This window comes from Neopelma chrysocephalum, unplaced genomic scaffold, assembly GCF_003984885.1.
Source record: "Neopelma chrysocephalum unplaced genomic scaffold, ASM398488v2 Primary Assembly neopelma1_80b, whole genome shotgun sequence".
Lineage (NCBI taxonomy): Eukaryota > Metazoa > Chordata > Aves > Passeriformes > Pipridae > Neopelma > Neopelma chrysocephalum.
Genome location: NW_020897742.1, coordinates 1,160,709 through 1,187,173, shown reverse-complemented (window position 1 = coordinate 1,187,173; position 26,465 = coordinate 1,160,709).

Below are 26,465 nucleotides of genomic sequence, written 5' to 3'. Positions count from 1 at the left end.
CTGCTGGAAGGAGGCAGGACAAGTGTTGGCCTTAACTAATGTAAGAGAGCACTCTAACTGGCAAAGGATCTTAGTAAAGCACCAGGGGAAAGATGGGAAGAAAAAACATGGGCGAGAGGAGGTGGGGAAACTGGAATCAGCCAATAGAAGAAAAGGAGGCATGACTAACTGGGGTAAGCAGAGAGGAGAGAGCAGATAATTGCCAATGGAAGGAGGATCTAGTGAAGCAGTGAAAAAGCCAGAGGTGTAGAGTTAACACACAAGTAGTCACACACAGCTGAAATGCAGCTCTTCAGCTTGGGAGGATTTGCTTTGCTCTTACTCTGGAAGGTTGCACAAGTTTTATGCCAATTTTTATGAAGGTGTTTCTGTGGACTTCAAGCAGTAAAAGCTCACTGCACTGGAAGCACTCAGCACTCAGGGTGTGACCTGAAGGATCTGCATGATCCTTGTATACAGCCAGCCCCTCAAGCCCTTGGCATACACTGAAGATGCTCCGTGGGCTGTCAGACCTGAGGAGGAATCAGTAACTCCAAGCATTTGCTGCACCATCCAAAGACAACCTGGAATGCATTCTCTGCCCGATTCCCCACCAAAAATAGATTCCACAACTGGCTCCACGTCACTTCAGGAAGCTGATGTCCCTTTCTATGGTCCTCAAATACAGACATAGCAATGAATATTGCCCCTTTGACTATATGTCATAGGCTGCTTCCACTGAGAATTACGGCCCTCTGCCAGTGTCTTTTTCAGTTACAAGAAAATGAAAGAGGGGAACAGGGCAGCTTTACTTTCCTCCTTTGCTTACCTGGCAAAGCATGCACAGATTTATTTCTCTTACCTGTGGTTTTATTTTCCAGTCCAAGTATATCAAATCAAACATAGGTTTTGGTCAGGATGGATCTTGAAGGGAAAATTATACTTTTTCTCAACATTTTGTAGATCAGAAGTTAAACAATGGCTATAATTACAGTGGTATAAGTAGCAAGTGATGTGAGAAGAGGGATCAGATGATGACAGACAAAATTAATTATGTGCAACAAGACCAATTGACCAGAGGTTGCTATAGGAAAGAATGAGCCAATCTACACTGCAACCTACACTACACAAAATAGAAAACATACTCTGCAAATTTTGGGGGAAAAAAACTATATTGCTTTCTCATAGATGGAATCTTCAGAGAAAAACACATAAAGGGACAGTGTGTCTGGATCTTGTCTACCACCTGGTTTTAACTATTTGCTTGTCAGAGAGAAGCCAAAACAACTGAAGTCTGTATGAAGTCATGACAAGTATATTTAGTCATTGCCTAAAATTAAAAATGCCAGGTTCAGAGTTCCTCACAGGGACAGAGGATGAAGATTCCCCTCTTCTTTTGGGCCTGTCTTTTATGTTTGTGCCTCTGAAGTACAAATCTACAACCACACCAATGGCTTTCAAGTTTTTGTGACTTGGAAATCTTCTTTCACAGCAGAGACGGGGATCTTATCTAGGAAATGTATACCTGATATGTGAGCTGTTGGAATCTGCAAAGAGGAGCTGAAAACCACGGTGCATTATGGTGGGGAAAACCAGGAGCTGTCTCCTCACAACAACTTTCAAGGTGAGGACATTCAAATATTTTAGTCAGGTTTGTTACTATTCCCAAGCTTGATCTTCTTTTTGTCAGACAATGTCAACATCTTTGGCCCATACCTGAGAAAGCAGCTAACACCTACTTTCACACGAGACTTGGTAGGACATCCAAACTCAGGGCTCCAGGGAGCTCATTTGGCACCAGTCTTGGCCCTGTTATTAACTTTCCATGTAGTTCTAGACAAGTCACATCAACTCAATATCCCCCTCCACAGAGGCAAGGATACAAATTTCTCCTTTTGCTGATACCTCTGCCACCATAGCTGCCGCCAGCATCTCTAGTAACCTTCTCTTCACAAGAAACCCTCCCCTGCACCAGGATTTCCCAAACAAGGTCAGACTTTCGTTGGAGAAGACCTCTGGTCTTCACACACACCTGCCACTTGCTGCTCTTGAGCACAATTTCCAAACAAGAATCAAGTGATGTTTCTGTCAGGCCAAGAGCACGATATGAGAACAGACATGAATCTCTGCCTGTCCAAGATTTAGGGAGCAATTCAGTTTTAAATTTATTGAGTATCAAACAGGTAGAAGAGGACACTGAGCTGTTATCCATGGTGTTCTCTTTTTACCTGAAAACAAGGCTCATAGATATTTTGATAGCAAAAATCCCCTTTTTCCTTTTCAATCAACAAAATGTAAGTCTCTTGCTCATCAGTGAGCTATGCTGTAGCAGACTGTTTTGCTTTTGGTAATGAATTGCATACCATCTTTAGATAGAGATCTCTTGGACTCCTTTTTGGCATCTCCGAGGAAATATGCTCTCCACCTGCTCTCTGTCCCATCCAAACACCATTCCCACAGCATGTTTCACTGCTGCAGACAGATCCTGCCACCTAGTGCATCCAGATGTGTACTAGCCCCACGGCACACCTGTAACAGCTGGCTGGACCCCCACTCCTCACCCAGGACGACCCAATTTCTCCATAATGCCCTTTTCTTCAGTCATTGAAGGAAAAACACTGCTACCAGCAGCAGTTTTCCTGAGAGATGGTCCTGGGCAAATATTGTCCCAGGACCTGGATCAGTTCTTAAAAAAGCATTTTGATTTTCACTTCCATTTAGAAAATGGCATCTCTGTATTTCTTTGTTAGTAATAGGGAGACCTCACCACGGTCTACAGGTTCCTCACGAGGGGAAGTGGACAGGCACTGATCTCTTTTGCTTGCTGACCAGTGACAGGACCCAAGGGAATGTCTTGATGCTCTTGTAGGGGAGGTTTAGGTCAGATTTTAGGAAAAGATTCTTTACCCAGAAGGTGATCAGGAACTGGAACAGGCTCCCCAGGGCAGGGGTTCCAGCCCCAAGCATGACAGAGTTGAAGAAACATTTGAACAACGCTCTCAAGCACAGGGCATGATTCTTGGGTTGTCCTGAACACAGACAGGAGTGGGACTTGATGATTCTTTTGTGTCCCTTCCAGCTCAGGATATTCTATAATTCTATGATAACAAACTAGGTGAGCAGACACATGGGCATCCTATTTTGTTCTCCTATACTTCTTTGATTATATCCCTTTCTCTGGCTTGCTCAGTTCAGGATCCCACAAGGAACAATATTGTCTAGTTTTATGGTCTCTTTTTGCCTCCTTATTCTGTGGGGTTTCCTCTGTACCATGAAATGAATGGCCTTTCAGAAAGCCCTCAATGCACTAACTTTGTTTCCAGTCATAGGTCAAGCAGTGTGGCTAGTAAAAAGGAGAGAGTACACAGCCAAAGATTGGATTAGAGGTTGTCAGGAAAACAAAATGGGATTTAGGTGTCCATATGTGGCCTGATTCCCCTCTATAAGCTACTGCCTCTGTGTGTGTGTGCGTGTGTGTGTGTCTGTGTGTTACACTGTCTTTCTCTGAAAAATCAGGTCTGGGCCAGTTTCAGAGAGGGAATACCAAACTGGACACAAAAGATATGATATTTGACAAATTCTGTTTATCAAAGCAAAATTCGCCTTTCTTTTTACAAGAACAGCTTATAAATCTTCGGTCCAGGACTGGAAGTCTTAAGGCTTCCACACTTTCCTCCTCACAGAGCCAATGATCTCGTTTTCTGACAGGACAACCATCCAGCTTTTTGCACTCTACTCTGAAAAAATATCCACTTCTTTCCTCATCTCTCATCTCTGTGAGGAAGGTATTTGTTTTCCTCCACAGTAGCAATATAATATATTGCTTCAATCCTTCGTTAGCTGCCTAATCCAATTCATGTCAGCTTTTCCTCTTTTCTTCTGCCTTGTGTTTCTAACCTTGCACCTAGAAAAAAAGCTGTCTTTGCCATCCCTTTTTTCCAACGGTTGACCAACCTTGTCAAAATTTGCACTTTTCTTCTGCTTCATTTCTTTTTCTCCCATGCTTCTCGTGGTAAATAGATTCAAACCAGTGAAGTGATGTACATTTTTCACACCGTTCATTGAAATGACTGACCAAGGGCCTTGGTAGACTCTCTACCAAGAGTCTTTATATAAGGTCAGAGCCAAATCACAGCAGCAGGTGAGCAGAGCTGAGCCCAGAGCAGGGGGAAGGGGGATCCACAAAATACCTTCTCATGCAGAGCCAGAAAAGAGAGGGGGCATCCCTTTGAGCCACAGTACAGCTCAGCTGGATGCCAGGTTAATGCCCTGATCCTGCCACAAGGAGAGGATTGGGAATGGTGATGGGGCACAGTTGGAGTGGGAAGCAGTTTGTGGCCTATCCTGACACTCCCGGCAGAAAGGACCATTCCCTGGGTGTCCCCTCTAGGCCTTTGCCTTCCTGTAGCCCCCTCCCCATCCATTTGTTTTAGTCTCCTGAAGTACCGTAGGACAAATAGGAACTGCACAAACTGCATGTCTCTCACCTCGAGGGATTGGTTGCGGCTCAGGCTGGGAGGTTCACACTCCTCCAAAGTGTGAGAACTGTAATTCCAGAGGGGAAGGGGTCAGATGGGATGAGAGGGGAGCAGAGGGATCTCTGCCCCAAATGACAGTCCTCTCAAACTACCCATGTCTCTCAAATCCCTCCTGGTCTCCAGTGAGACCTCTCACAAAAGTATCATCACTTCCATTCCCTCTCTGGTATCCATGACTTTTCTTCTCCATCTCCAACTTTTAAACCACCTGGCAGTGTGACCTCCTCCTGAATCACACACCTGCCAAAAAATAACCTTAAATCACCTCTATATCTTCTCTGCAATTCCCCATGATTTTTCCTAAACCTGTTTGACACATGTGGTCTCCAAAAGCTTGCTGATCTCACACTTGCCTGCTGGAGTCCTTCTGACTGATCCCAACATTCTCATCCCCATCTCCTGAAATCCCCTGGCCCCTTCCAGTCCTTCTTGTCTCACAACCCATTCTGCTGCTGCCCTGAAAAGAAGTTTTACCTACACTGCCAAAAAGCCTTCAGCCATCACTGATCACAATGGAAAACTTTCTTCAAGTACTCTCTCTCCCAGCTGCAGGAAATCCTGCGGGGCCTATTGAGTGACCTCCATAATGAAATAGGTCAGATTAGATAACCACAATAAGCTTTCCTGGCCCAAAAAGCCTCCTGCAAAACAAATTGCATGATCTAGCACATAAGAACAGGGATTAATAAGGACATTCAGGGAGGTCAAACCCTGTGTTCCTAAAGCCTTTGAAACTCCAGTGCCAAGAGCAGTCTAAACCTATAGATTTAAAGAGAGAGGAAAACAAGTGTAAGTACAAAGGAACGATCTATGTAGCCCTGATAATACCAGCATTAAACCCATATCATTTGTTTTGTATTATTAGACAAGTTACACAGACATCCCGTATTCCCCAGTTCGAACTAGCAAAATGCCAATGGACAAGGAAAAAACCCACAAAAGTTTATTTTTGTAGGAATAATGTGATGACACATTTTCAGCAATATATACTATATCATCAAGCCCTCATTAGACAAGCCAAATATTTTTGTGTAATTTCTGCAATAAAATATGAAAGCAGCAACATTCAGACAGAGAGGCTGGCTTTTGTTAGAGTGGGGCTCCAAGAATAACAGCTTGTGAATTACCAACACCATTGTTTGGAGGAAGAAAGTTGCTTGATATTAACAAATTCATTAAGCCAAAACTGACATGCCTGTTAAAGCAGCCATTATTCTCAATCTTTGTGGACTTGTGTCCCAAACATGCCAAATAACACCAGTCGTGGGTACTGTGTCAAGTGCTCTGACAGAGTAACCTACAGCCACTGGGGCACAGATTTGTTTTCCAGAAGATCTTAACAGTGATTTATGACTCACATTTCTCCCGTGTACTGTGGCACTCGTACAACTCATTTGTCCTACAAGCTTGCAAGAGTCATTTCACCCATCCATAGTGCTGGTGAAACACAACTGTCTCTACGGAACAAAGCAAGCAAGGGTTAGAGCTGTTACAGTAGCAGCACACAGGTGTCTGGAATAGGGGATAGGGAAAACTTTCATCTGCTAAGAGTCTTCAAGCCTCTCCATAATTCATTCCCTGATCTCCCATCCCAAGTTATCACCCGGTGGACAACTGACCTGCAGAGCACGTGAATGTTGCCTTTTTCAGATAGGGAACATGCACAGAGACAGGACATGAGCCCAGACCTAAGTGCAGTCCAGGGCCTCAGCACATGGCAAACCTTTATTCTTTCTCCAGTAGAAACTGCCAAGAGGATTTAGGAAGATGGATAGCAATTTGCCCAGGAGAAAATTGGCAGGGACACCAGTGTGAACGTTCCAACCCCTCTGATAAACTTCATATGATATTACAGCTTTAGGTATGCAGTATCAGTGTCTGACTACACAAGCACAAAGTTTATTTATTTGCTGCTTGATCTGGGTTTTTTTTCAATCTGAAGGACAGTTTTTCCTTCTCTCCATCTCATATCTTTGAGAGATCTGATCCCAATAACATGAGGCAAAAATTGTTTCCAAGGAATTAGCAAGGCAAATTACAGCAAAACATGTGGGAATGTATTTGAAGCACCCACGTTGCTGAACTTTCCTTTTCCTTGTTATCTACTCCTTTTCCAAAGGAAATGGTTTGGTCTTCTACCTCAGCTGAAACTCCCATTTGCACAGCACACTTCAGAAATCTCGTTTATGCTGTGTAACACTGTCATGTTAAATACTCAGATTTGGATCTGGAAGGTCACCGAATTGAGTGAACATCAAAATATGTCATGATTATGGTGGAAGTGTTCTTTCCATTCCTTAAAAAAACTGTAGGAACGTTGACAGGTACAGAGCCATTGAAAGATCAGTTTTTACAGATGTGTTTAAAGGAAGAAACCTTTGGAGGTTCAGATTAGTCCAGGTTTAGCCCACTTCACCAAGATATCCTTCTTGAAGCTCAGATAAATCAGTTTTAGACAAGGATCATGCTAGTTTTCACCTTCTTACCAGTCCACACGTTTTTTTTATCTCCAAAATAACACTTTATTGTCAAAAGAGGTACCGTGAGTTGTGTAGAGGTGTGCAACTCCCATCACAGTTAACTGACATCCTACAACACCATTTATGGAGCACTATCATCTGGAAAACGTTTCTTCCCTGCAGTAGTTTGCGGCTTACATAGAAGAAAAATGTCAACTTTGGAGTGACAGACACTTTTAAGTAAGACAGGAACTCAAGGTTCACTTTAATCCTTAGGTCCCTGGGAAACTCAGCTGCCAAGTATCTGTCCTACCCAACAAAGAAAGCCAGAGAAGCCCTACTCCTCTATGTCACTGTCTTTTACCAGTCAAACAGAGCTAAGCTTTAGCTGGATTAAAGCAAAACTGTACAAACCACCAGAGACACATTATCAAACAAACTCTTAGACAGCATGGAGACTACCATGGCAGGATCAGATAGGAAAGATGGATCAGCGTTTTATGCTTTTGTGTAACCAAAGAGTAGTATGAAGTAGCAGCAAATCATCTGTGTTATTCCTCCACCCTCCTCAGGGAATGTATGTCCCAATGAATCCAATCCGCTTCTGCAAATCTTTCAAACAACCCATGGAAAATCTGCTTCCTTCTTGTTCTGTCGCCAGTGACAAAACCTGACACCAAAGCACCTGCCAGCATCCTGCAGTAACTGCAGTAGACACATAACAGGAACAGAACACAGGTATCTGTTATGTTAAGCCTATCCTGTACCAATATTGATCAATAGCCTATGTGATGTGCCTGTCACTGGCATACAGACCATAGTGCCCACAAAAAATCTGTACTGTATTGACAGTTTCTGCTGCCATTGTCGAAAGAATGACATGGGACCAAAGACCAAACCATAGTAGCCACCGTTTAAAACCCAGTCTATTATGTCAAGAAATCCTCTGTTGCAATTGAGAATGTAAAGAAGAGTAGATAATAAGACAGTCCCTTATTCTATAAAACATTACACTGGCAAGCACAGGAAAATATTGGCATGGAAGGCTGCTCATGCGAGCACTGTTCCTCTATTGCACTTGTTGTCTGTGTTCACTGAAGCTTGCAGCACTCAGGATGCTCACTGTAACACACCTCACCAGCATAAACTCCTGCAAAACTACAGTCATAGTCAAAACAGAGAACAAATGAGCAACTTAGGTGACTTTGCTACTTGAGAGGTCTGAAGATGATGCTCTAAAACTTCTCAAGGGCATACAGGTTGTAGTACTGGGCTGAAACAGCCTCAGAAAAATTCTGTCATTTGAAAATGCGGGTAGAGTTCCTGGTTTGTCTCCCACTTTGCTGAATGCCTCCATGTACTCACTCTTTCTGCTTTCAATCCCACGTGTAGTGGCTGAGTTCTGGCACCCTGTCCAAGTCTCCCCATCCTGGGAATACCGACCCCTTTGGTTCTGGAATCAAAATGACCACACGGCACTTATAACATTTCCAGACAGACATAAATACACAGATTAGTCTTTTCTGCATTTTTCCTCATAAAAACAACAGCAGCTTCGAAGCACATTGGCACAAGCACTGAGATTAAGTATTGCAACCTGCTATTGTTGGCAGGGTTGCTCTGGCTTCTTCTGCTTTCCCCACCTCCTTGTAATCCTCTCTCGTCTTGGAGAGTAGTTAAATGCTATGTCCATTCATGTCACCACGGAGTAGTCTTGGCAGATGCAAGCCCCAAGGCTGGGATGTTTTTACGAGAACCGTTTTCATATTTCACTGTTTGCCTGGCTGATCCTTTATCTGTTCTAGCAGTTATACAACTAAACATACTGAACCTTCTGTCAGATGATTACATATTCCATGCTGAATTGCAGGATATGGAAATACTGCCAAACACAGTCCTGAACTAACTCTGTCAACTTCAGTGCACAACTAAGACCTTAAACTCCTTCACACTGATCTTTGAGAGTAAATAGAAGCAAATCATCAGTAACGTCTTTCAGTTTGTGCATCTATGCTTTTCTAGACCCAAAGGCTCCTCTGAACACCCTTTAGGTGTGAGTGGCAGGCTTGTATACACCCCCTCTCTGCTGTGAGGTACCTATTGAGGATTTAGAATCCCACAATTTAACACTGAAAGCATTTGAGTCTAGAAGCAATGGTTGTCAGGCTCAGAATGAGGAAGGAAAGATGGCAGTGTATGGACCCCTTCCCTTCACTCTTTGCTGTCGACCCAGCCCAGCTGGGAGGGAGATGGAGGTGAGAGAAGTAGGAGCAGAGAGGGGCTTATTTCCCTTCTCCACCTGACAGCACCAACTCCAGGTGCACAGCTCCTAGCAGCAGCTGACTGCACACAGTCATTTGCTTTTTCTAGAAAAATTCAGGGGATTTTCAGGTTGCTTTTAAACATCCCTGAGACCAAGGAAAACATGAGCTGGGTTTTTTTCTGAAGAAGTTTTCATTCCTTTTTTAAGCTCATGATTCCCTAGAGAACTACTTCAGGAGGAAAATGCTGATCTGACCTATTGCCATATCATTCAGCTATTGCTACTGTATCAAACCATTAATACAGCTTGAGGGTCTGTTGTGCACATGATCAGAAGTTAAGCAGAAGACAGATGATTGTAGCGAGAGTTCAGGAAGGGATTTTCTCCACGGGAGAATCCTGAGAGAACAGACACATGGAAAGAAGGAAAAACAAATGTACTGTTCGTATTTTTCAAAAATAGCTATCAAAGTGTTCTGTACCTTTAATTTCAAGGTTTTTTGAAACAGTCTCTGAGTCGTCCTATTAATATTGCCACCTGGACACCTCCCATACATTTTAGCCAGCTTTATCGTGCACTTCTCTGATCCTTGTGAGTCTCTCCCAACTCAGCATATTCTGTGTTTCTGTGATCACAACTGCCCACATGCAACCAAGCATTCTTTTGTTTTAAATGTGGAGAAGGTTTGCTTATTTGTTTTTGTTTGTTTGTTTGTGTGTTTTTACAAGAGTGGCAACACCATCTCCTACCAGTTTCAAAACAACATAAAAGAGGCCAACGCAAGGAAAACTCAGACATAAAAAGATGGGAAGGGAAGTTTTCAGCAGTACTCCAAAAGTATCACAGAGAGTGGCTGAATAATTGTCTCCAGCATCCCTGGGTGACTCAAACCTGAATTGCTAAAAAAAAAAAAGTCATGTCCTGCTAATATTAGCATTTCAATTCCTTGGTCTCCAAAGATGGGGACCATATAGTGGTTCCTCCTCTCAAATAATTTTTCCCTGCAGCTGGACTTCTGTCTAGCTCCTCGCTATCCCAGCTTCTCTGGACCCTAACAATTACTGCTCACAGCAGATTTAATGAGGACTGCATGTTGCTGGCTATTTAGTTGGCTGTAGCTATAATTAGACAGCTGACAAAGACTGGCTTGTTGTGTGCTCTTTTTTTTCTGTGATTAAATATCATATTTGGTCTATGTGCAAGGCGAAAGATGATTTTTCTTCCTTGTCACTCCCCAAACTCCTCAAGGGAGTTGATAAGTGTATTGGCTGCTTTTTGCCACTTACCTCACTACTAGCAATAAGACACTGTCATCATTACTAAGTTGATAAGTGTGTTGAAGTGACATGCGCAGGAATTCAGTCAGCCTCCTACCTACACCAGCGTTTTTCCATCTTTTTGAAGAAGTGTTACCTTTTGGGGAGGTAGAAGACCTGATAAACAAATATTTTAATTTTTAAATGCTATGCTGCTTGTTTCATGAAAACAGTTTGTTCGACGGCATCCCCCAACACACCATGATGTCCTCACACAGCACAGGGAAGCAGTGCAAGGTGGGAATGTTGTGACTACAGAGAGGCACAGAGATGGGGTCAGGCCCATATGAGAAAGTGTGGACATCAGGCTGACCTGACATAGCACTTTCTAATAATATTTTTCCCCTGAAATATTTCCTGGTTTTACTCAAATCTTTGCATTTTTCATGCCCAAGACCCTATCTTCACATGAAATTAGAGCCTTTTAAGGAAAGGTCAATGAAAATGTTTTCAAACAGAATGTGCTAGTAGAACATTTGTTAGTTTATTAAAAAAAACACATTATCTTTATTAATCACTCACAGTAAAAACCTAGACTCCAAGTCAAGCCAGAACAGATATTTCGAGTGAGAAGACAGCATTTCCAAGACAGTTACTGTTCTAACCATAGTTCAGGACCATACCAGCAACAACAAAAGTATCTGAAAAGTACATAAAGCCATTCTTCATATCCAGTTCACTGAGATGAGCTAGCAGAGTATTATCAGCAAGACAAATGGGTAAAAAAATTCTTGAAAAATAAAGACTGATTAAAAAAAAAAAAAAGTCAGGAAAAGACTTTTTATCCCTAGCCTGTGCAATCTCCCAGTAAAGGCAATGGAAATTATACTCATGTTAGGACAAGGTTTCTACTCTACCAAAAAAGGTCATAAACACGCAGAAAGGTCAGGTGACAGAGAAAGGTCAGGTGACAGATACTGACACTCCTCACAACCTGAATTTGCTGTGGATCACATCACACCTCTGCAACCAGAACCTGCCCAGAAAAAGATGGAAGGACTTTTTATCCCAAGAGGAGCACAAATCTCCCAGAAGCTTCCCACTCAAACAGATAGAATGGAAAGGTAACCTCTCTGTGGATACTAGCCAAAAATGGCACTGTTAACACTAGGCTTTATTTCATGGCATCAGAGGCAATAGAGGAATGGAAGTGAAGCCTATGAGGCTGCAAAAAAAGCTCCATCATACTTAGACTGTGACCAACCTACCTCCAGCTGCTACAACTTCTCTATCAGGTTGCTTCTGGCAAGCAAGCAACAGAAAGTAACTCATTCATTTTAGCAGCTACCACCACTTTCTACCTTTCTTCCTCTGTCAAGAATGCCCTGGCTATTGCTTAGATAGCACAGGAACAGCTTTCCCACTGTCTCTCCTGCTTCCTTCCACTGTTCCATAATTCAGCACAGCACCTTGTAACACTCAGAAATGATACCCAACGGTATAATTCATAGCACCTTCCCAGTCCCCCCACCAGCTGCCCCCACTTGCCTTTTGGGCAGACCTCTTCACAAGTCAAGCGGGTTGGTAAAAATAGTTCTCCCTGTCTGCCCCACTTCTGATTCATGGTCCACTTAGGTAACGTCTCTTTCAGCTACATGGAATGGCTGGGGCCTCCTGGACCCCAGGGACATTACATCCTCATAAATAAGGAGATTTATTTACTGATATAAATCAAGACACAACGTTTAGAACATGCTACAGGGAAACAGTAAAATGCAAGGAGAAGGAAAAAAGAATAATCAAAAGTCGAGGATCCTGGCCAAATTCTTCTTAAAATAGCTCTTCCAAGACATAGTGAACATTGTATCAAACTCACACAGGATCTTTGCTTCTTCATGACTCATTTCACAAGCTGGAGAGTAACAATTTCCTCCCTAGCCACCAACTAACATGGCTAAGACCAGGTAGATAGAGCTCAACCTGTTGTTATTGATCAAGTCCCTCTTTAGGGGAAATGATGCATTTCATCAAACACTACTGTACATCAAAATGTCAGCATCCAGAAAATCATCCTCTTTCACACACACCCACACCCTGCACACCCACATGCATATACACACTCAGCCTGGTGGTCAGATCATCACCTGCTAGTGTTAACATGCACACAAGCAATTACAGAGCAGACATCTGTTCAGGATGTTGCTCACTGGATCAGCATCTTCGCACTGAGATGTCTGCAAGCCTTTGAAGCATTTATTTTCTAACTCTGTGCTGTCTATTAGTGAAGGATAGTTTGTCTGTAAACGTTCCTCATGCTGGCGCAGCATTCATTGGCATGAATTATACTGGTTCAGCACCAAGGCAATGATGCTAATGGGGGAAAGTCAGCTTCACACAGACAGACAAGATGAAGCCCACTTCTTTCAATTATCACTAAGTGGGAAATATGGAGCTCTGCGTGGGAGATTTTCCTATAAACAATAAATAAACAATGTCTGTACCACGGTCTGTTTGACAAGATAGGAACCACCTCAGAGAAATCAAATAATGATTTGGGAATTAAAATAAAACACAAGTCAGTTACAGGGTCCCATCTCAGTTATACTGAAGTTTTATAATGTTTCTCAGAATGAATGCCAAAGCAAAGTTTGAGTTTTCACTGTGATTCCTGAACACAGGCTGATGCAACTCCCTCTGAGGGCATTGGTAATATCTTGAGATTGGCCTTGAAGGTAATTAAAAATTAAACTGGGCAGTGGTTGCCAAGAGGTGGTAAATACCCTTGCCAAGTCCCTGGTCCTCTGTCCCAGCATGCTGGTAGTACAGGAACACAGCCCTGTCCAGGACACTGCAGAGGTCACCATGCCCGAACTTCTGTGGCTGCACACCATCATATTCACAAATGCCAATTTTTCCTGTTCCCATCAGCTATTAAAAAAAAAGAAAAATACAGTTGAAATACATGGGAGCTGACCTTGGGTGACATGAATAACCCACAGGGATCCCAACATCTTCACACATCCACCCTAATGGTCCCTTCTCTTGTGGGTTAAGAGCCAGGCAGAGCAGTGTGATTTTCAGGATGAGCTGTGATCAAAGTTGTACCCCTTCTCTGTGCCACTGCCACTGTGTTGTCGGGTGCCTTTGGGGATGTCTCTTTGGCTGCACAGAAGATGTTGCAAAAAAGAGGAGACAGATTGGGAGGGAAGAAAGGGAGAGAAAGAACCAGCACACATATCTAATACACACACAACAAATTTTATACCTCCACAGCTGGCTAATGTTGCCCACGCCAGAAGCTGGAGCACACACACCGGAGTTGGACACAGCAGTGGCTGCACCTCGCCACAGCACAGTCCCCAGTGCCACAGCCACAGCACCTCAGTGCCAGGTGGGACAGCAGCACTCATGACACTCACGAGGGGACCCACATAGCCACTAGGGGTGACAGACTGATCCCCACAAGCTCTTGAAGGCACTGAGACCACGATGGACAGTGGCATCAGCATGTGTGTTTGCTCCATGCTGAGACAGAGGCAAAGTCTGGGGCCAGTGGCAGGGCAGCTGAACCGGCTGCTGCAGGGCACCTGGGCACTCGCTCACATTTAATGTCCATGCCATATTCTTATCCTGAGCAGATATTCCATGCCCCCTCACACCGGCCATCGTGTTGTGGTGGCTGAGGTTTGCAGCTCGCTGGGCTGCCGTGGAGCCGGGAGCAGGGCGGGAGGAGGAAGGGATGGCCGACACTTCATTCAGTGATTGCAGCCCTCCTCCAAGGCTCAGACTTTGAAACAAGACATTGGCAGGCCTGCTTAGAGAAATGATTTCATCCACATATGAATTAAGCCAAAGAACACAGTACTTGTCCCTTTGGTGTTTATTTTAAAATAATTATTACATGTTCCCTTTTCTTTCAGGAACATTAAACACAATGCTGCACATGATTTTGTTCAAGAGGGCTGCAGATGGCTGCAATGAGGGAAAGTCAGTGGCAAGTACTGACATATGCACTATGGCAAGTACTCAAAAATGAACTTCTCATTCCCTTCAGCCTGAGGAATGTTGAATTCCAATGCCATTTTGGGGGAAATAAAATCAATAATAGCTAACTGATTATTTGTTTGTTGATTTTTCTAGTGCTGGGCCACCAGGCCTGTTGTATTTCTACTCTTTAAATCGAGAGCAGACTTTTGCAACCCAGTGCCAGTGTTTGGTAGCAAGAGAGGCTTTCCTTAAGCAGCTGTCCTCTGAAAAACATGCAGCAGTTTGAAAATGTGGTTGCAAAATGTGGACAATGTGCACAGGAGTTGTTAAGGTTTGCAAGAAAATTAGTTGTTTCATCTCCATTGTGGTCATTAACCACAGCTGTGACTTTGCAAGCGAGGAACTCTGCTCTCATTCTTAGAGCTCAGATTTGGATTTCACAATTAGAGACACAGGTAGTTCCTAGAATTCTTTTACCAGCTATAACACGAACATATACAGACACTGGAAAAAGACTTCCCTTTATCTTAATGGACCTAGCATACAGACTGCAGAAGGAATTCAAAACAAGGCTTTAATGTCAGATGTTTCATATGGACCCTATTTCTCACAGTGAAAAGGGAATAAATATATATATATATTAAAAAAAATAAAGAAAAGAGAAAAGACAATGTGTTGTCCAGGAAAACAAAGCAAGCCAGCCAGCTCTACGACCATTTGACTGGGAGACTGCTCCAGAGTCGTTCCAGTACTGGCAGTACAGCTAAGCCAGAGTTCTCCTATAAGCCAGATGACACACTTGGAAAAATATATTCCAGAGCTTGTTATCCATCCCCTGCACCTGCCAAATTTGCCCATATGGGGCCACAGGTGTTGGCTGAACCCAAGGAGGAAATGTATGGAAAAAGGCAGAGAGATGTAGAATATCAAGATCTCAAGCAGTGAGTATTATCAAGCCAGTGCTGAAGTTGCTACAAGTGCCAGTTTCTAATGAAAGGATTGTGACCTTCAAAAAGTCCAGTCCAGCTAAGAGGGTGCTTTTAGATACATGCATGGGCAGATATTTAAAAGCCCAACATGTAGCATGCAAATCCAGCCTGGGATGCTCCTTTTTTGCACATGTATGAACACAAGTTGTCAAACATTTGTGGGCACAGTGTGCTGGAAAGCACAGCTTTTAACTTCAGTGGCACAGGGCTCTTTTGGGCAGTTTACCATGAAGAAGTAACTTCCTGAGCACTGCTAAGATAAGCACTGCTACTTACAGTGATGCAAACAGGCCAACGCACTCTACCCCAAATTCCCAAGCTGCTCCTGTCTAGAAATTGTATCTCTGTGTTAGTGTAGAAGGGTGCCCAAGCTAACTACCATTCTGAAAAGCAGGATATATTATCCAGAGAGCGCTGCAGTGTTAACATGGCTGTGTGGCTTCTAGAGCCAAGACCAAAGGGGCTGAGGGCTCTCTGAATCACACAGATGTAACTAGGGAGGAATTTGCTTAGCACCTGCACAGGTCTGATCTGTCTTCCAGGCACATGAACTAAGGGAGTGTTGTCCTTGACTAAGTGCAACATACCTGGATTTCAGTTCCACGGGCTGGCCTCAGGCTGCTGGCTGCAGATGAGTCAAATTCTGAGCAGTGCACGGATTAGCACAATATTTGTCATTGGGAATCAAGCATGGGAATTTTAGCATCAAAAGTACAAAAGCGCAGCACTTGAACAGGAACAGCATTTCTTACATTGCCAGCTTGAGCCATCCAAAAGTTGCAGACAGGTTCCCATACTCATGAACTTTAAATAAAAATCACACCAAAAGATATGATTTTAATAACACATTTGGGGCTGGTTGCATTTGCTCTCTAGGGACTTTTTTACCACTGGGGTCTACTTCCAAACACTTTCACTACAGGAAGGCTCAGAATATGCTATTTTATGCTAGTTTTCAAATGAAAGCTGAGGTTCTTATGCATTCATCTTAACTCCAGGAGCTATGTTTTTTAAGGCACACACCAAATGTCAAGGGACTCACAATAAAATCACAGGAATTGGCAAGATTGCTTTCTCTAGCTTTGGGGAATGAGCAGGTTTTTTTTGGAGCCACACATTACAGGGAGACACACTTGCATGTTTTTAACCAGTGAATTATGCACCGAGGTTTAATGGCAACCCGCCCAGCACTGACATACAGCAACAAGAACAGGATGCACAAAATTCCCAGGCCTCTTAAGCTAGTGGAGAAGCTTTGTTAGTTTCACTAACAAGGGAACCAATGACATAACCTGCCATAAACATGTTGGGACCATTATATACACAGACATGAGATATATTTAAGCTATTAAAACCCATTTAATAACCAAAAAGACTGCTGCGTAATCTGCACATTACACTCACAAAAAGGAAATAAAAGTAAAATGAACTGGAACATGTGTGTCCGGAGAGAAAAGGGGTGAGAGAAGCCTGAAGACCTCTCAGAGAAATCAAGGGCCTGCTTCAGCAGGAAAGCACTCTTACTGTCCATTCTCCTTGCTTTGTAGAGACCATATTTTTATAGTTTTACTTGTTTTTTTGTTTTAATAGAATTGCCTACACACTCTCAATGGGATAGATTTCAAGTATGGGGAGGAAGCTGGGAGTAGGACTTCATTTTCCCCATTGAGAGGGAAAACAAATGTGTACACGTCTCTGTGTCCAAACGAGCTGGGTACTATCACCTGGGATGGAGAGAAAGTCCAGAAAAGCCAGTGTTATGGTCTTTAATTTTCTTGCATTGAAGCTCAAGCACTGAGGCACAATATGGCAGAAAAAAGGGACCTGCTCTCTTCATCTATCTCTGCCTTTTGCCTTAAGGGCATTGTAGATTTATGTGCAACAGGAAGGGTGACTTAAACATATTTAACTAAGACTATGCATACAATGGATTTAGGGAGGCTTTTATAAATCATATCACTTATGTTTTGCATCTCTATGGAGGACATGTTTAGCTGCATAATAACTCACTGAGGTTTTGTCAGGATCAATTTACATTTGTCAGATGCTCTGCAGTCTTCAAACAAAAGCTGTAAATAATGGCACTGCACCAGTATTTCATCTTTTTTAATGTTATGATTTATAGCCACAGAATGGGAAGAAGAGGCAGTGGAGTCATGTATTTCTCTCCCAGTGTGCAAGAACCGATCTTCTCAAGAAAGGAACCAATGTACAAAACTCAACAACATCTATCCCTAATACCAAAATAGAGATCGAGAAACTCCTTCGAGGTGCCTAAATGTCTGTATTTAATCTATGGGTAATCTACAATGGAAATAGATGATATAAAAATGTATACAAATTTTTAGCCTCGCACATCAGGGCAGATAGATATTTTAACTACAAAATAATGAACATGAAGTGTCTCTTGTGAGCTGCCAGGTAGACATTTTGATTGCCCAGATTTCATTAAACTCAAACCAGAGAGAGCCTGAAGTCTTCCAAACATTCTTTAACTCTATCAAGTGTGTCGGTGCTCTACAGCCGATGACAATATATTTCACCAGAGTTGCCAAAAAATTGTTTAATTTTAAGAGATGCCTGTATTGCATTACTTTTACAAGTTGAGCCAGCATGCAGGGCACGATCAACTCCATAGAAGAATAAGCCCATTGCCAATGTTTTCTATGCATCTGTAAAACCAATTTCACACAACCATTCCTTAACCAGGGAGAAAGACAACAAAAAAAAACTATAAAACACCTCTTGTGTCCTTCTCTCCTCTAGCCCCCAAATCAGCATTGCTTTTCCCAGCTTTGCCGATCAGACTCAAGTGAATGAAGAGTTACAGAGAATGTCTGCCCTGCCAAGAGCTATTTCCAGTGGACTTTGATCAAATGATGCTGTAATCCCTAATGGGAAGCATACCTCATTTATAAGGTATTCTTTGGTGTCATTCCCAAGGAGCAGGCACACGAGTTGTTGAGCAGCAAAGCTTTCTCTACAGAAAGGGCAGCACTGCCATGTCCAAGGCAGGTGTAAAGGCCTGCCCAGGTCAGTGGGCTTTCAGTGTTAGCCATTGCTACAGTCAGAAAAGGCCAAGGTGCTCAGGGGCAAGTCGTAGTGCTGGAATTCCTTCAGCCACAGACCTTTACCCAACAGCAACAACTAACACACAGCAGTGCTTTCTGATTTTATCTTTTCCAGCTAGGAACACAACAGCAGCCTGTTCTGACATTTGCACTTTTCTGCAACTTTGTTGAACTTAAGAGGCTCGGGTTGTTCAGAACAGTATTTTATTTTTCCCTGAAGTTTTATTCCAAGACCAAGGACAATTAGCTCACATTTTAACAAGGAAGCAATTGAAGCACATGACATTCATAAAAATGATTTATCGTGCTATTAAATTAGGATGAAAATCATCAAAGTTCATAATAGCCAAAGAAAAACAAATATAAATTATCTTCATACTCAGTTTGTACCCCGATGCTTATCATCCTAAAATGCCTGTATTTATTCTCCAGTGCTGCTGTGCAATTTTGTCATTGTATCTCACTGTTTGGAAAACCCATCGTGTTCATTCTGTGCTGAATAGCAGCCCTTTTAATTGAAAAGGTTTATACAGCCCTTATCTGCTTAAAATATCCTCCAAAAATAGCTTAAGCTTCCATAATTAAAGGCATTTTGGGCACCCCCAGGCAATCTGCTGGAGTCAGGTGTGCCACTGGACACAAGGAGAGCCTCTTGCCACCCAAAACCCTCTGCTTCTTGCAACTGTCCAATTGCCTATGCATTTATGAAAAAGTTTTCTCTCATAAATAATAAAAATTTTATTATTTTTGTTGTGCTCTTCACTCTTTTCATTATCTTTTTTCACTATTTTTACATGCAAACCAAAAAGATAAGGATGTTTCTTCTGAAATGGCAGTTTCAAACCAATACACCCCACTCCCATTTTCTTTCCTGGCATATTTAGGAATGGCATAGATATTTATTTATTATGAGATATAAATATGTTAATAACTCCTCAAGAAAAGAAGAAGCAATGAGAACGTGTCCCAGTGCTAGCAGTATAGAACACGAGATCAGGAGTCTTTCTACCACTGGTTGCCTATGTGACACTAGGAAGAAAAGTTGTCTGTGCCTCTGTTTTTTTAGTGAAATAACAACATATTAACTCCTTCATAGGACTCTCATCTGAAAAACATTTGGGCACTTTCTACAAAGAAGCATTATGTTCTCTTAGTCAAGGTTTCCCAAGCAATCAGGGTTTCCATTTTATACCAATATATAGAAATCCCTTTTAGTAGTCTTCCGCCCTTCACTAACATCTTTCATTAAAATCCTCCCTGCACCTCCCTGCCAGCCCCTCAAATTTTGACCAGAAAGGAGCTTCAAAGTCTGGCAAAAGCTGCAACCCTGCAAATGTCCAGTTTTCATGAAGTTTAGGGATCCTGCCCTGCTATGAGAGGCTGTGAATCCTTCTTGAGGTTACAAAGTGATGAGGAGATACACCTGATAAAGAATTGCAAATAAAGTCTCATGAGCAGTAAAATCATCAGGAAAAATCTATCCCTGAAGTTAATAGGTAAAAGCCAGCTCAGATAACCTGCGCTCCTACGCAGGACCTAAATTTGAAGCATGTGGGAAAGAAGGTTTCTGAAAGTGAGTGCCTTACTCATTAATTGCTGGAAAGATTCCTGGTTTAGATGTCGGAACTCCATGGCTGCAGCAGAGTTCCTTCTACATTTAATTTAAGGGAATTGTTCTTATACTACCTACATGTTAAATTGATTTGCTGAATTGGGACCCATGTTTTAAAGTCATAATACATTTCTGTTACCATGGATACTATTTCTCTTACTATCACTTGATAAACATTTATTTATTAAAATTTGGATTATACAACTTGCAAGTAATTTTTATAGGTTTCTTAAAAAGGTTCATTCATGGCTTGGAAAGCATCATGCATTATCACATCAATGCAAAGAAAGCTAATGAGACCTTAAGTACATCTGTTTTCCAGAAAAAAAAATTAAAAAAAATGTGTTTCAATTTCCCATTTCCTTAGCAAATCATCCTTACTTTTTTGAAAAAGGAAAGCATTAAATGCTCTGTCTCCATGATGAGTTTTAAATAGATATTTTCAATGAATTATACTGATTGAGCTGCCTGTCAAGATAATGGTATAAATTGCTCCTTCAATCTGCATTTACAAACTGATTTGAACAGCTTCAGTAGAGTCAGACAAAAGTAAAAGGAATCTGATGTAAATCAACAATGAGATTAGTGTTCAGATATCCTCTCACAGACAGGCTGTGCTGCAGCTGAACAGACTCATGTTACAGTTTCTTTTCTGTTTTGCTTTAGTTTCCCTATTTCAACTCTGTTCGAATTTAAAAAGTATGAGTGGCAGGCTAGAGAAAGTATTGTGAGATAGATAATGAAATATTTCCAGAAACTCAGGTAATGAGTCTTAAAAACTTGCATTCACTGATTGAAGGATTGAATTCTACATGCAGAAAATACGTTCAAATGTTGAAAAACCCACAAACAAAAAAAAAAGAATTTTAAAGAGGGGGTATTTTAGAGTACCTTACGTGTTATATGGACTTAAAAGGCAAAAATATTACTAGTCTAATTAATGAACCTCAATCTCATATAGAAAATGTTATTTTTAGCTTTTCACTTCCCTGCTATTAAAAAAACCCTTTTCTTGCTGTGTTTAGCTTAGTTTAAATCACTTAGTCATTATAGTGATCCCCATTTTATTTTGTTTGCAGTTAAGAGGATTTAGGTGTTCTAGTAAATTTTAACAGCATGTTCCAATACTGTTTTACCTTCTCAATTACTTTACAGTCATTTTAAAAAGGACAAGGAATAATGATAATTGGATATAAATTTGCAGTATTCATGTTCTGAAAAATGATTAGAAGCCTTGAAAAATGTTGACATACCTCACTATTCTGTTTTGCTCTGTTTTAAATATCGTTGTATTTATTAAAGCTGGTTGAAAAATTTAATCATATATAATATTTTCTTTTTCATCAGATGTGAATTCTTTCCAGGTTTTTCAGGACTCTCATTTTTCTACACATCTCAGAAAATCTGTATTAAATGAGGTAGGATTTATTCCAAGTTATCCAGTGCATATCTTCAAAGAAATATGTTATGTATATATCTTTAAAAATAACTTATTATGTAAATAGTCATTAATACAGAATAGCTGGGGAAAGATTACTTTAAAAGATGTTGATCTTTTAAAATGATGCATGAGAGAGATTTAACGAATGTAGTGAATGTCCTGAGTTATAGTTCTATAGTTATAGTTCATGCAGTATTTTATATTCATCAAATTTAACTCTTGAGGTTATTTTCTACATTTTTTGCCATGAATACACGTAATCTGTTGTTTTCCACAGCTAGAAACTAATTTCTGAAGGCAAGATTTTTGTCTCTTTAACTCACTGCTTGATACATGATTCTTCACTGAAAATAATTTGTACGTGTGGTGCAAAACCCTCCACGTGCAGAATGTGGATGCTCAGACTCTGATCTCACAGCTCTGGGCACAGAGGACAGACGGCTGCAGCCACCCGCGGCCCCACTCGAGCCCGTGGCTCCAGTTCAGGACCCACACAAGGAGCTGCAGCAGGAGCAGCACCAGTTCAGTCACCTTGAACAACCAGCTCAAGGTCAGGGGGAGTTTTGGGTGCAAGGGCTTTAGAAATAACCTCACGGGTGGTTCTTAGACATTAAGACCTGAGGGTATCCCCTCCTTCCCCCAGCTTTGGGGGTATAACTGAGGCTAGTTTTGGAGCCCAGTCACCGTAAATTCCCAGTATGGTCCTGGAAGAAAGACAGGTTTCGTCTCCACTTCCAGAGCAGAGCTAAGATGGGATACAATGTCTGGAGAAGTTAAGCTCTTTCTATGGACTGTCATGGGAGTGTGACATGAGCAGATGCTTACTTAGGCACTTCAAGAAATTTCCTACAGCTCGGCAGAATGGATCCAGGAATAGAAGTACTGCAAGAAAAGTGGCACAGCTGGGTCATAGATTTTGCCAAAGATGCTTATTATAAGAGTGTTTATATAATTTAAGCCTGGAATGAAACCCTGCTAGATATACACTCTGGTATTTTTTTTTTACCCTCTGAACAGATTTCCCATCAACCTCTGTGGTGGTAACCCAAGGTAAAGCCTGGTCAAGCACTGCTTGTAAACACACAGACATTGAAGTGTACAAGTGGTCCTTCTGGAATCAATGGACTTGGCTTTTTAAAGTAGGATTAGTCGGCACATGTGTAATGAGCAGAACTTCAAAATGCTGATGCCCAAGCAAAGGCCAAAGGCTTTGAAGGGAGTAAGGCAGGAGGCAGTAGCAATTCAGTTCCTCTAGGAGAGGGGAGAGACAAATGGCTGTAATTGAAACTGTTCTTGCTAGCCATGGAGTTGCCTGAAACTGCCCAAATTCAAGAAACAGGGGGGACTATGGCCAGTCATTATACTGATTTCTCCTTTGCCAAGGGAACTGAGCTGCTACAGCTTCACATGGGCTCACCCCAGCAGAGAAAATATTCTCAAACTGCTCCAAAAATTGCTTTGAAATTTTGGGTTATGCTGATTTTTGTTGGGGTTTTTTTATGGATGTTGTTTTGGTTTGATTTTGTTGGGTTTTTTTGCAAATTGTGCAAGAGCAAAGGAAAACAACGTCAAATAACAAAAGGTCAACTCCAGAGGTGCAAAGCAGAAAACAATGATTATCAAGGTCTCAAAGTCTGGCGAACACAACTAAAACAGTTTTGATGCAGATCTTGGATTCAGTATGATAGTGAGTGAAAGTAAAAACAACCTTGACTGAGCTAGTGTTAATTCCAGCTTTAGGCATGGCTGCTTCCAAACCTTTTTCCTGGGTTGAGCTCTGTCACTGATTCCAAGGGTAGGTTATCCCCAAGCATAGACTAGGCTCCTCCTAGTAAAGCCTAAGGCTCAGGGACAAGTAGGGTGAGGAGCCAAGCACAGAAATACATTTACACTAGTAAACTTTAGCTTCCTCTGATTGTACTCATCCCATCAAACTTTCCTGTCTCTGACTGCAGACCTCCTATCTGCCTTTGCTAACTCTCAGACTGCAGTGCACAAGTTTGCCCACAACAGAAGTGTGCAAGTTACCTGTACCTGCGCACTAGATATCAACTGGCTTAAGATACCAATACAGATGTGCCCAGAGATTCTTCACCCAAGCACCCATTCACTAACTATTTGCTGTGTTACCTGAGTGATTGAGCCTGGGATCCGTTTCCCATGTACGCAGGACCCAAAGCCAGTTAGGCATGTCCTCATTCACAATAACAAGAGAATAGAGTTTATATTACATCAATGTGAGTTTCACTTTTGTATCCTTAATATGCTTCAAATACAAAAGGTTTCGTGTCATATAGAAATTTCTTTGTCAATTCATTTTTCTGAGCGCAGGAAGGTATTTTCATCACTTCTTTGCATCATCTTCGTTCTTGAAACATGACTGTGGCCAAGGGGAAGGAAGGCCATCAAGGGACAGATCCCATCTCAAGGCTACCATCACCTTTTTGCAGCAACTACTGTTTCCTAAACCCACCATCCTCTAGCCTGAGGAAGGAAACTCAGCTTGACAAGTGTGTTCCTTATCAGGCCATCGGGGTGCTTGCTAAGTGACAAAACCAACAATCCTTTGTCATTAGGGTTGTGTCAAAAAGTGACTTTCCTTTTATAAACTGGTGCAAGTCTCTCTCAGTCATGTCTGTTTTCTATGTGTGATCATTGCAGGGGAGGGAGGGGAGTCAAAGTGATTCAGCTCTTGGAGCCTCATCCAAGACTCTGCACAGCTTGGATCACTGTCATGTTGGGAAGCGGGAGGATGACAGGAGACTGCGCTAGCAGAATGCCTCAGATTGTTTGTCCTTGCACTTAATCCACTCTATACTTCCTTTCATGCCAACACTAGCAGCAACCAGCAGCTTTGAGACACTGGACGTTTTGTGTAGCTCTTGTAGCACATTGTTTTGCTTCAATTTTTCCTCTCATCGTTGGATTTTTTTTTCTCTTTTGTGATATTTGTGGTGGTTATGAAAGGTGTGCCTGTGAAAATAATACTGACAAAGGGTTCCATTCAGTTCGCCCAAGAATACAGCGAGAATTACACAGAAGGTATCCAGCTATTGTAGAGTCATGGAATAAATTAGGTTGGAAGAGACCTCTGGAAGTCATCTGGTCAAAACTTTTGCTCAGAGCTTCAAAATTAGAAAAGGTTGCTCAGGGCTTTGTTCAGTCATGTTTTGAAAATCTTCAGGGATGGAGATTGCACAGCCTCTCTGGGCAATCATGTCAGTGGTTAACCACTGATCGTCAAGGTTTTTCCTTATATTCAGTCAGGATTTCCCTTGCTGCAGATTGTGACTATTGCCTTCTGCCCTTTTGCTACAAACATCTGAGAAGAATCCAGTTCTATCTTCTCTGCAACACTTCTTTAGGCTGGACACAACAGTGAGTAGGTACTTGCTCTACCCCTGTTCATCCTGCTGAGCAAACTCAGATCTCTCAGACTCTCCTCCTACTTCATGTTGTGCTCCAGCCCCCAGCCAGCTCAGTGGCCTTGGTTGAACTCATTTGAGTATGTCCATGTCATTTTTTTGCAGGGACAAACTAAACACAGCACTCCAGCATAGGACAAACAGAAAGGAATCACCATTTCCCTGAGGCTGCTGGCTACACTTTGGCTGGTACAGCCTAGTGCACAGTAGCCTCACAGGCACAGGGACACCCTGTGGACTTCTGTCCCACTTGGTGTCCACTACTTATGTCCTTCGTTGAAAAGCTTTTTCCTAGCAGTCAGTCCCCACACGTGGCAGCAGCACAGGCACATGGGGTTACTCCTTCCCCGATGTAGGACCTCACACTCCTTTTTGTTGAGCTTCCTGAGGTTCCCGTAGGCCCAGTTCCTCAGCTTGTCATGTCCTCTGGATAGCAGGCAAATCTTCAGCACATTCCATGCTCCCCTCACTTAGCATCATCCACTGAGGTGCCTGCCATGCTGTCACCGGGGCAGTGGTGAGGGTGTTGAACACTGTCCATCCCAGTACCACAGCTGAGAGATGTTGCTCAGCACCAACCACCAGCCAGACTTCAGCTCATTTAACACTCACCTCCAGGCCCAGCCAGATTTTTAGCCACCTTGTATTCCACGTCTCCTGAGTTTGGCTACAGCTCTGTTACCTCTCTTGCCTGTGGACATTAGTGCTGCTCTGTGGTTGAGGAAGCATTGCAAAAATTCAAGCACAGAGATCAGATGCAGGAGAGCTGGGCTGTTTCCCAGTCTCTGCTGTGTGACCTCCGGTAAGTGGCCCAAGCCACAGAGACCAGATGCTACATGTTGTTTAAATAAGTCAGCCTATCCCAGAGATTGTAGATGCAGCTGCATCTGGGGCAAAACTCTGCTTGTGTGACAGCTGAACTAACACCACTGCCAACAACAGGAGCTCATGCCCAGAATTAATAAATATATTAAAATCAAAATAAAATTTAAAAAAATACCTCTGAAAGATGTTCCAGCAGCTAAATCTTAGCATAGTGTCCTAGTCTCAAGCTTAAGTTCTTCTCTCTACAGAATGGTGACAAGATGACCTAATTTTGTATGCTGCAGGAGTGCCAGTGGTCTACTTCAGTGTTGCATGTGAATTAAGAATAAAATAATGCAATCAGCTACAAAACTTTTAGTGCCATAAAAATCTCCATGCAAGTTGATTTCAGATGAGGAGAAAGCCATGGCAGTGACTGGATGATCTCTGTGAATGCTGCAGCACTCAGGTTGTTGCAGTATTTACCACAAAATACAGCAGTGCTGTATTTTCAGTACCAAATAATATTGGATCAGCAGAAAGTCCAGTGTCAAGATGCATGAAACTTGAAAAATTTTACACAGCTCCATGGGATGTCACAAGGGCTACACAGGAGCCAAACTCATTAGGGCAAAGTAGGA